This window comes from Salvia hispanica, chromosome 2 (assembly GCF_023119035.1).
Source record: "Salvia hispanica cultivar TCC Black 2014 chromosome 2, UniMelb_Shisp_WGS_1.0, whole genome shotgun sequence".
Classification (NCBI taxonomy): Eukaryota; Viridiplantae; Streptophyta; class Magnoliopsida; order Lamiales; family Lamiaceae; genus Salvia; species Salvia hispanica.
Window position 1 is genome coordinate 22,238,570 of NC_062966.1, and position 10,740 is coordinate 22,249,309.

Sequence of the window (10,740 nt, forward strand, 5' to 3'; positions counted from 1 at the left end):
CCAGATAATTGAATGTCATATTTGAGTTTTAAAATTATGGAATTAGCTAATAATTAAAAGTAGTGATTTTAACAATTATTCCTAAATTTTTTAAAAAAAGGTCTTACAAATTTGATAATTTTTAGTCAAAACAAATTAGAATTGGAAATATTAACTCCTGATCGAAACATTAAGCTCTAATTATTCTTTTAAATAATGACTATTGATTTTTACGTTAGTTTATAATAAAACTGCTAGTTAAAATAATTTTAAATAAGAAAAAAATTAATCAGCAAAATTAATACTAAACAAATTATTACTCCCCCCGTCCCTGAAAATTTGTTACTATGGAGTATATTTTTATTTTTGTTCCTTCCAAAAATTTGTCACCTTTTCTTTTATTATTTTTTATAGTGGACCCTATATTGCCATATTCTACTAACTCATTTTTACGCATATTTTATTATAAAACTAACATTCATATTCCACAAACTATTATAAAACTAACATTCATATTCCACTAACTTTTTAACTCATTTTCTATTACTATGTATATTTCTTAAAACTCATGTCTAATCAATTGAAGACAATTTATTAGGGACGGAGGGAGTCACGGGCGAGCAAGGGGTACCGGAAAGGGATTGCCCCTGCTGTCCTCAAAACGCAGCCTCAATAGAATAAAACGCAGCTTCAAAATTTTACTCCTTTTTAATTTTTTATCATTTGTTTTCGGCAGTTGAATGGAATGAAACACTGCTCCATATTTTACTACTCCATTTTTATCGTCGTAAGTTTTATTGTAACATAACTATTTAAGCTTCCAAAATTTACTCCTCTTTATTTTTTTTATCATTTGTTTTAGTCTGTTAAAACTTATAAGTATAACATTATTGAAAGCTTTAATGAAATTTTTTACTTATCATATCTCGTAATTTATCATATCTCGTAATTTAAAGAAGATTACAATTTAACTACTCCCTCCGTCCTATAAAGATAGCCCCACTTTGACCCGGTGAGTTGAAAAAGTTAGTGGAACGTGAGTCCTATTTTTATATACTCCCTCCATCCCACATTTGGAGTCATTTATTGTTATGGCTCAGATTTTAAGAAAGAGTTGAAGTGTGTAATAATGAAGTAAGATGGTGGAGTGTGTAATAAATGAAGTGAGATGATAAAGTGTGTAATAAATGAAGTGAGATGGTAGAGTTGGTTGAAGGTGGGTCCCTTTTGACTTTTGATTTTTGTTTTGATTTATTTTAATGTAAATAATGACATTTTTATGTAATTTTGATAAAAAATGGGGTAAAATTGTATGACCAAATATGGAAAATTCTAAAAGTGACTCTTAAATTGGGACGGACTTTTATGACAAAAAGTGACTCTTAATCTGGGACGGAGGGAGTATTAGTTTTATAATAAAGTGTGAATAGGAATAAGTTAGTAGAATATGAAGTCCACTACCAAAAATAGTAAAAAGTGAAATGGGACAAACTTTATGGGACGAACGAAAATGAAAAAATGGAACAATCTTTGTGGGACGGAGGGAGTATGATTTTACTTAATTGGTAATCATAGATAGTTTTTTAGCATTAAATGAATAAAAATTGTTTCAGAACGCTGCTCCAAAATTGGTAATCATAGATAGTTTTTTAGCATTAAATGAATAAAAATTGTTTCAGAACGCTGCTCCAAAATTTTGTACTACTACTTTATTTTTTTTGCACTGTGTATTTTAATAGTAGTACTTCATATTTTATTTCTTACTGCTATTTTATTTATTTTTTAAAACATTTGTCGTTTTGTTTCTAAATTTTTTTTATGTATTTGAAGATTCCAATTAGAGTCATCTTGTAATCTTATCTAATTAATGAGTAGTAACACAAAAAAATATATTAAAACTTACGACAGAAAAGAAAAGGGAAATATAGTTAAATATGGAGAAATGTTTCATTCCATTCAGCAACCAAAAATAAATGATAAAAAATAAAAAGTATTCAGTAAAATTTGAAGCTGCGTTTGATTCTGTTTGAGGTTGCGTTTTGAGGACAGCAGAGGTTGCCGTGTTTTTTAACACAACTGAGGATCCCTACCTGAGTATTTAACTTTAGATTCAGTGGAATTGAGATATAAATACATATCACATGTGTTTATCAAATGTGTTGGACCGGCCTGGCCCAGGCCCGGTGAGAAACTATTAATATATGAAAATAAAAACATATCACATGTATTTATATCTCAATTCTACTAGATCTAAACTTAAATACTCCCTCGTTCCACCATAAGAATCTGAGAATAAATTTCAGGATTTACTGAAAATAGGCGTAGAAGAGTTATGGCATTGAACTTTTGGGCTCAAGGAAAGCATGGGCGGGCTATTTGGGCTCAAACAAGATACATTATAATTCCTTAGGCTTAGGTCCAACATGTAATTAGATTAGTTGGACTTCATATTTATGGAATACGTCCAAAATAAATATAATCCAGTTTCAGTTCTTTAGCAAGGCTCAAAATATTATCAATTCCTCTAGCTCGATTATAAACGAAAAATGTTTCATTAATTGAGTATAAGAAACAAAGAAAAAAAAATTCCGGTTTGCAATTCGAACTCCTTTCGAAAATGACTAAAGAGAAAAAAAGTCGGGGGTTACATTATAATTTTAGATAGTTTTCCGGTTTGCAATTCGACCTCCTTTTTGAGTCAATTCCATTAATACTGGGAGATGTTGTTATACACAGTGTAAAAGATGAAGTACATCTGCCATAAATGGAAACTGCCATGCAAATTCTTTTTCTCTTGGGCCTATCTCTAACCAGTCACGCAAGCTCAAATCCATTTTTGAGTGTATGTCACATTTAAAAATAGCTTTACTCCAACTATTTACATCATATTTAAAATTTACACCATTTTTGGGTATTAGTGTCACAAAAATTTTACAGTAACACCAAATTATAGTGTTATTCTGAAAACCTAAAAAAGGATTTGGATTCGAGAAATTGTCTACACCAAAAATGAGTTTTAGTGTATGATTTGAGACTCAAACCCATGGTAGTGATAAAATGCAAACTTATATTGTACAAACTCAAAATTCCTCAACACAACTTCAACACAGTTTTAATACAGTATCAACACAGTGTAAAATTTCAAGATTTTAATGTCAACATAGTATCAACACAATATCAATCACTGACTACCATTGAATTCTGTTGACATTTTCCTATTGATGTTTTTTTGTGATCTATTGACAAATGTCAATAGTCAAGATCATAGTTTTAAATTTATATAACATTTAGAATTTTCATTTAATCACGTCCCCATAAACCCAATAATGTCGATGTCAACCCCATACCTCCTTTGTGCCAATTACAAAGTCTCCCACTTTTGCCGTGCAAATTTAAATGATAATTTCAACAATTGCATACCATTAATTGATACTACCACCTTTTATTTGCCCACAATATTGTTGGTGAATAATTGGACTTGTAACTGCCATTGAAATTTCTACTTGTTTTTTTACTCAGAACTTTGCATTTGTTCGTAAATGAAAGATAGTAGAAAAGAGTACAGAAGAAATTAAGACAGAGTAAATAACGTGAAACACCAACTTCTCTCTGATTAAGAATATCTTCTGGAATGTATCTTCCAAAAAATAATTTGTTTTCGTGTGTAACTTAATTATATGAAAACATAAGCTTACCATAACTTCAATCCAATATGGCGTGAAATATTTAGGTGTACAAAAAATAGGACGTTATGGATTTAAATTAGATTGCGTGTTTTTTGGAAGGAAGCCATTTTATAGGGAAATTATTTTCGTACACGTTTAATTAAGTAATTTTTTTGATAAATTTTACTGCCACATGGTAAATTGTAGAAATGAAAATTAGTAAATAGTTAGAACAGAATACATATATTCCCTCCATCCCAAGATATTAGACTCATATACCATTTTGGGTTGTTCCAACATACTTGAGCCATTTCTATTTATGATAAAAATTTACTTTATTACCAACTCCATTTACACTACTAAACAACATCTCATAAATTCTTGTGCCCAAAAGAAAGGGGTCTAATATCTTAGGACGGAGGGAGTACATGTGAGATGTATATAGGCGGGTCTCAGATATCTATATATGGCTTTTGTTCAGCTCTCCGATTGCCTCATCTCCTTCTCCCACACACTAAACCCTTTTTCTCTCTATTATCCAGAGGAACATAAAAAAACATTATGGAGCGGGTATTGAGGACGACGGTTAGAGAAATATTGCGGCAGCAAGAGGTGCAGATGAATCGGTAGACAGGCTGTACGAGAGCAAGGAGCTATCATCGTGGCAGAAGCAGTTGACGCTTCGAGCATTCATAATCAGCTTTTTTCTTGCGGTTCTGATCATGATGAAGTTGAAATTGCCTGTTGGGATAGTTCCTCCACTCAACATCTCAGCTGGGCTTCTGGGATTCTTCTTCGTCAAGTCGGCAACCACATTTCTCGAGAAATGTGGGTTTGTGATGCAACCATTTACTAGGCAGGAGGAGTGCATAGTTCAAACTTGCGTTATCACCTCCTCTGGCATCGCCTACAACGGTCTCTCTCTCAAGTGTGGTGCCCCTTTCTGATTTGTATCCACTTTGTCCTAGAAATTTTAATCGTGCATTTTTCATGTGTGCCCTTTTCTGAGTATCGATCCATGTCGTGCGTTTTTCCAAGTATTTGTGTCGTGCCCCTTTCTGATTTGTACTCACTTTGTCCCAAATAATTTGAGTCATGCATTTTTTTCAAATATCCATGCCGTGCCCCTTTCTGAGTATCGATCTATGTCGTGCATTTTTCCAGATATCCGTGTCGTACTCCTTTCTGATTTGTACTCACTTTGTCCCAGGTTATTTGAATCGTGCATTTTTCCAAATAACCATGTCGTGCCCCTTTCTGAGCATCAATCTATGTCGTGCATTTTTTTAAATATTCGTATCGTGTCCCTTTCTGATTGTACTCACTCTATCCCAAGTTATTTGAGTAGTGCATCTTTCCAAATATCCATGTTGTGCCCCTTTCTAAGTATCGATCTATGTCGTGCGTTTTTCCAAATATCGTGTCGTACCCCTTTCTGATTTGTACTCACTCAGTCCCAAGTTATTTGAGTCGTGCGTTTTTCCAAATATCGTGTCATGCCCCTTTCTGATTTGTACTCACTCAGTCCCAAGTTATTTGAGTCGTGCATTTTTCCAAATATCCATGTCGTGTCCCTTTCTGAGTATCGATCTCTGTTGTGCGGTTTTTCAATATTCGTGTCATGCCCCATGACACTAGCATCAAGAGTTACTAAAGATAAAGTGCCACAACAACAACTTTTAGTTGACATTTTGAAGTGTAACAAAAAGATGGTTTTCTAGTTGTGTGTTAGATATTCATAGGAGTATTCAATGTGGATTTAGTTTAGCATCTCCGCAAGAAGTTAACCACATTCCCACTCACATTTATGGGCTAAAATCTCATGCAAAGAGGCGGCTTCACGCCACCCATATTCAACATCACGCTCACCAGTGTCTACAACCCGTCGCAAGTAAATCATGAAGCAACTGTGGGCGCAAACGCAAATGCCTCGACCTTGTCAACCCGTTCCCATATGAAAAGAATTAAGTTCCCAACACACATATCAACAGCATAATTCACCCCGGCAATGAACGAGATCCCCATAGCGAAAGGAATGAGAATAAACCTCCCCCATCTCGGCCCCTGTGCATCCCAGATACCATTGATGACAACGGCCATAGAGAAGAACACAAAGAAGGAGGCGATACCGAACTTGGGCAAGGACGAATTCCCCTCCGCTGCAAGCACCGCTATGTAGCGATATAAGGCTGCAACAGCGCTGGATACTGTGAGCCATGCACTCCGAGACTAATATAGGACTTGTAGAATATCCAAAAGACACAAGGTGAGATGACACACCCCATAGCAGTGCCAATGATCTAGCTGGCGAGTTTAGACCGTGGAGACGCAAGGGTCATGTACTTGGTCTTGAAGTCCTGGATTAGGTTTGTAGAAGCGGATACACAGCTGGTCGTCACACCGACCCATGCACTGACAACGTATATTACAAATTTCCCATGAAAGTCAGACAAGGGCCAAGCCGTGAGGCCGGATCTGTAGGCATTACAAAAGGCTACCGTAGGTGCAAATATAAATATTACTACAATCTAATACTCCCTCCGTCCCAAGATAAGTGACCCACTTCTTTTGGGCACGGGATTTAAGGAATTGTATTTAAATAAGTTAAAGTGGAGAGAGTAAAGTATGAGAGAGAAAAAAAAGTAGAGGAGAGGAGAGAGAATAAAGTAGGTAGAGAATAAAGTAAGAGAGATGACTTTTTGCTAAAAATGGAAATAGGTCACTTATAGTGGGACACCCCAAAAAGGAATACAAGTCACTTATCTTGGGACGGAGGGAGTACCATTTTAGAGGGGTGAATATGTGAGGAATAATAGTAGCATCTACTAATATAAGGGTGAAGTGCCAACCCAAGTGGGGATTTGTTCTTTAAGAAAAACAGGGCTCTACGCTGATCATCGTAGGATAGGGCAAGAGGCGTAGGGCTGCGGCCGCCTACTGGAAGGGCATAGCAGTTGCGTATTTGGTGGTACAAATCGAATAAGACGTGGCTTAGGATTTTAACTAAGTTGTAAAACCCATTGCCAAGAATCATGGCCGTGGCAATAGTGATCTAAACAATGAAATCAAAATGAGAGCAGAATTTATTAGGAATATAAACTTCGAAAAATCAATTACCGTGTGAATGTTCAAGTTATTGAAGTCAAGGGATTCGCCATGGTACCAATCGGCCTTCCGTTGCACTTCCATAACTTGAATATATGTGTGTGTAAAAGTGATTAACTTGGCTAGGTTTTCTCCGTGAGTGTGAAAGTTGTTGATGAGATGAGCAATTGCAGTGCCACTTGGATATGTAAGTCTGTAGTCGATCGATTCATCTGCACTTCTTGTTGCCGCAAGATAAGAAATTAATTAATTTATCCCAATCTAAGGGTTTCATGTTAGCTATACTGAAATTTTATAAGTAAAATATTTTTAATCGTAACTCTATTCGAATTATGAGCTATTCGAGCCAGTCCATAAATTTGGGTCTGAGTAGGGACACTATCCACACTGAAATTTGAATTCGATTAGTCTAAACTACCATAGTAGGGTTGCTCCCCTTTCTAGCCCAACACAGATTGGTATTTATCAAAATAAAATACGAAAAATACTTTTGAAATTTAAATAACTGAAAATATACTTTACTCCGTATTTTATTTATTTGAAAGAAAGCTCACATAATATACTTCCAATATTTTCCATAAAATTTCCCACCTTCGGGATTTAATCTACTCTTACATTTGTTCTTACGAAACCACAATAAAAAAAATAAGCTATAAAACTTAAACAAAATGTCTACAACTATCCTAATAGGTACATGCATCCTACACTCAAGTCCTACTTATCCTAACTTTCTCATAAAAATAATTAATTAAGAACGAAGATGATTACTTAGAATTAATTAAAAATATGTTGGGCCACAAATTTACTAAGTCCACGGCATTTCGTAAAAAGAGTCGAAACATACATAATTTGAGCCCACAACTTAACTATTATATGGCCCCATTTGAATTAAAACTCAAGTCCAACACTTAATATTTATTTAAGCCCAAGAAGTGGATCCAACTTACCATAGATATTCATGAATCTAATCGAACCGTTAACTTTTTCATATCAGTAATCAACGTACATTAAATTTTAACTATGGAAAATTGTAGTGAATGCGGATGAACAATTTTGGTACGTTAGGAACGTCTCATTTGGAGTAAAAAAGTGTAACATTTTTCATAAATTTAGGTATAATACTTGTTGAATATTTGTGGACCAATGAGAGTTGGACTTACATATTAATTATTTGGACTGACCCTAATCCAATTAATATTTGAGCCCAAGACTCTTGTGCAGGCCCAGTGTGATAATTGGCCAGCCACTTACCTGCTTGCTCGGATGGCCGCCACGTAGGCAGCTCCACACGGATCCTGGAGGACAGCCGTTGGATCAGGAGTGTGTTTGTTAAGTGAGAGGCTGACCTCTCACATTCCTCATTCAGTTGAAATGTCTGACTTCTCTCTCTCTCTCTACGAATCTGCTCTACCTTCTCTCTAGTTTTCCGGCGACCCTAGTCGGAGTATTCCTTCAAGCTTGTGTTTCCACCGATGATTCTCAGTTCCTAAGAGATCTATCGGTTAGTTTGAGTGTTAGGCAACTTCTTCGGTTTCCTTCTCAAACCCTAGGGTTCGGTCTTCTTTTTGTGACCGATCTTCTGAGCTTGGAGGTGGTGTTGTGAGAGATCTTGGTTTGTGACTGTGTTCAGAGAGTCTTGTGGTGGTCCGCGTGTTGAGGAGGCCTACTGTGGTGGTAACCGGTGAAACCTAGGGTTTCTGGGGTCCTTGTTCAGTAATACTCCCTTGTGACAGTTGGTTGAAGCTTTGGGAAGGTTCTTGGCCCGGTGTAGTCGCATGTTGTGACCTGAGCCATCTTCCAGTGCTTGTAACCTTATCTTACACGTTTTCATTGTGTGTTTAGATCACGCGGGATCATTCCTTGTGGTACTAACGTTTCTACCTAAGTGTGCAGGATTATTGAAGAAGATGAAGAATCAAGTTCTGTGTGATACTTGATCTTAGTCTAGGGTTCTTCAGTTGTAATATCTTGTACTAAGATTAGTGTGTAATCTTTGTATCACGCTTGTATTGACTTGTATTTCTGAGATTAGCCATCTCGGACTCAATCAATAAAAAGAGGTCCCGGTAATTAGTGAATCCTAAGTGATCTGATCCCTACAGTGGTATCAGAGCCACGGGGGGATCACTTAGGCACGCCGGGTCGCAAATTAAAAGGAGGTGGGCTCTTCAAAGTAAAGCACAAGCCTCCGGTATAGGCTCTCAGGTATAGTCGGTTTTTCCTTAACGATAGGGTTCCCACTCTGGTAAATTGGTTGAACCTCTCATTTATTGTGTTCTTAGAACCCTAGGCTTGGGCTTTTGTTACTGGTAGTAACCGCTTGTTATGGATCCATGTATTTTGTGATCCATTTCCCAAGGATTTACCCAATTTGTAGGTGATTGATCTAATATTTTTGTGAAGTAGATTTTCTATTATATCAATAATGGCAACCCAACAAGAATTTAGGAAACTAAGATGATCAAAACAAGAAGTAACATTGGATAGAGTGGAAATTGTGATACATAGTCATTGATGAGGCAAGCTAAGACACTTACAACATACTAACATGCATCCATGGCTAAATCTTCAAGGGAACCACAAACCTCAAAGCATACCTCTACTTGATCCATGCTTGAACTAGCAATTGATGGAAATCCCATGCTTGAACTAGCAATTGATGGATTCAAGCAACCTAAATCTAGAAATTGGATAGAAACCTTCTCCAAGAGGAAACAAAGCTCTCAAGCATATAATTCAGCAAAAACCTAAAGAAAAGAAATGACATCAAGAGGTATTTATACTATGGGTCCAAAAATAGAAAGTTGGCCCACAAAATCTAAAAAACGGCATAATCGCCCGGTCGGGCGTTTTTCACATGCCAAAATGCCCGGCCCGGGCGTTTTCCCTGTCCCCGGGCGTTTTGCACAGTAAAAAATGCCCGGCCGGGCGTTTTTCCCGAAGCTCCCGGCCTTCTCTGCGCGACTTCCGTAAAACTGCCATAACTCCCTCATTCGGACTCCGATTGGGATGTGCAAGATACCCACGCGAAGCTGTTTACAAGACAAAGACAATGGTGGCAGTTTCATAGCTTTCGGATATCATCTCGATAGAACGGATTTCAGTTGAATCCAGCTGTAGCTGAAATCCTTGACGCACGGCCTCCATGATCGTATCATCCTCCCCTTCTTGGAAAGGATTTGTCCTCAAATCCGAGCCTTCTCTATTCCTCGCATCCTCGGGAGGCCCTCTAGCTTTATTGGATCCTTGGAATTTCTTCTCTTTCATCCTTGGGCCCCAATCAACCCATGGTTCACGCCGAAGGGAGGACCCTTGACGTCGAGCACCCGTGGTCATATCATCCTCCCCTTCTTGGAAAGGATTTGCCCTCAAATCCGGGTTCCGTACACCTATAAAATAGCACGAGATCAAATCAAATATCCATGTAGGATGATAGAGATTAAGACCACTAACGACTCTAATAGAAATCACCATACCACGACGGTGGACACACTCTAACAAGCTCAAAACTAATACATAAGCTATGTTGAAACAAATACCCAGGCAATCTTTTACATTGAAGTCCCAAAAAAATCCATGTGATGCATAGTCTTTGACAAAATGACAATAAAAGATACCAACCCCACTAAACGGCTTGATTGTCATGCAATGAAAACAAGTATTATGCCAGACACAAGCTTCACACAATTTGACTCTTTTTGCCTCAAACATTTCCACATTATCTATACCCATGTCTTTCAACATCTTCACAAAAGATTTGGCATTCTCATCAAGACAAGGCATATACAAGAAAGGGTCCTCATATGGTGCAAAATGGAAAGTTATCAAGAGAGGCTAAGCACAAAAATCTTATTCCCACGCTCATGCAACGAACAATCATTTTCAATCATTAACACACCATTCTTGCTCAAATAAGAAGTTCTCTTCCATAAATTGACAAACTCTAGGTCAGGATATAGAGGAGGTTTATGATAATTCACATTAAGTTTGC

General features: G+C 36.9%; 1 pseudogene; it reads right to left on the bottom strand.

The window, feature by feature from the left end:
- Positions 1-5,456: 5,456 nt before the first annotated feature.
- LOC125206483 lies at positions 5,457-6,833 on the bottom strand (annotated as a pseudogene).
- Positions 6,834-10,740: the final 3,907 nt, after the last annotated feature.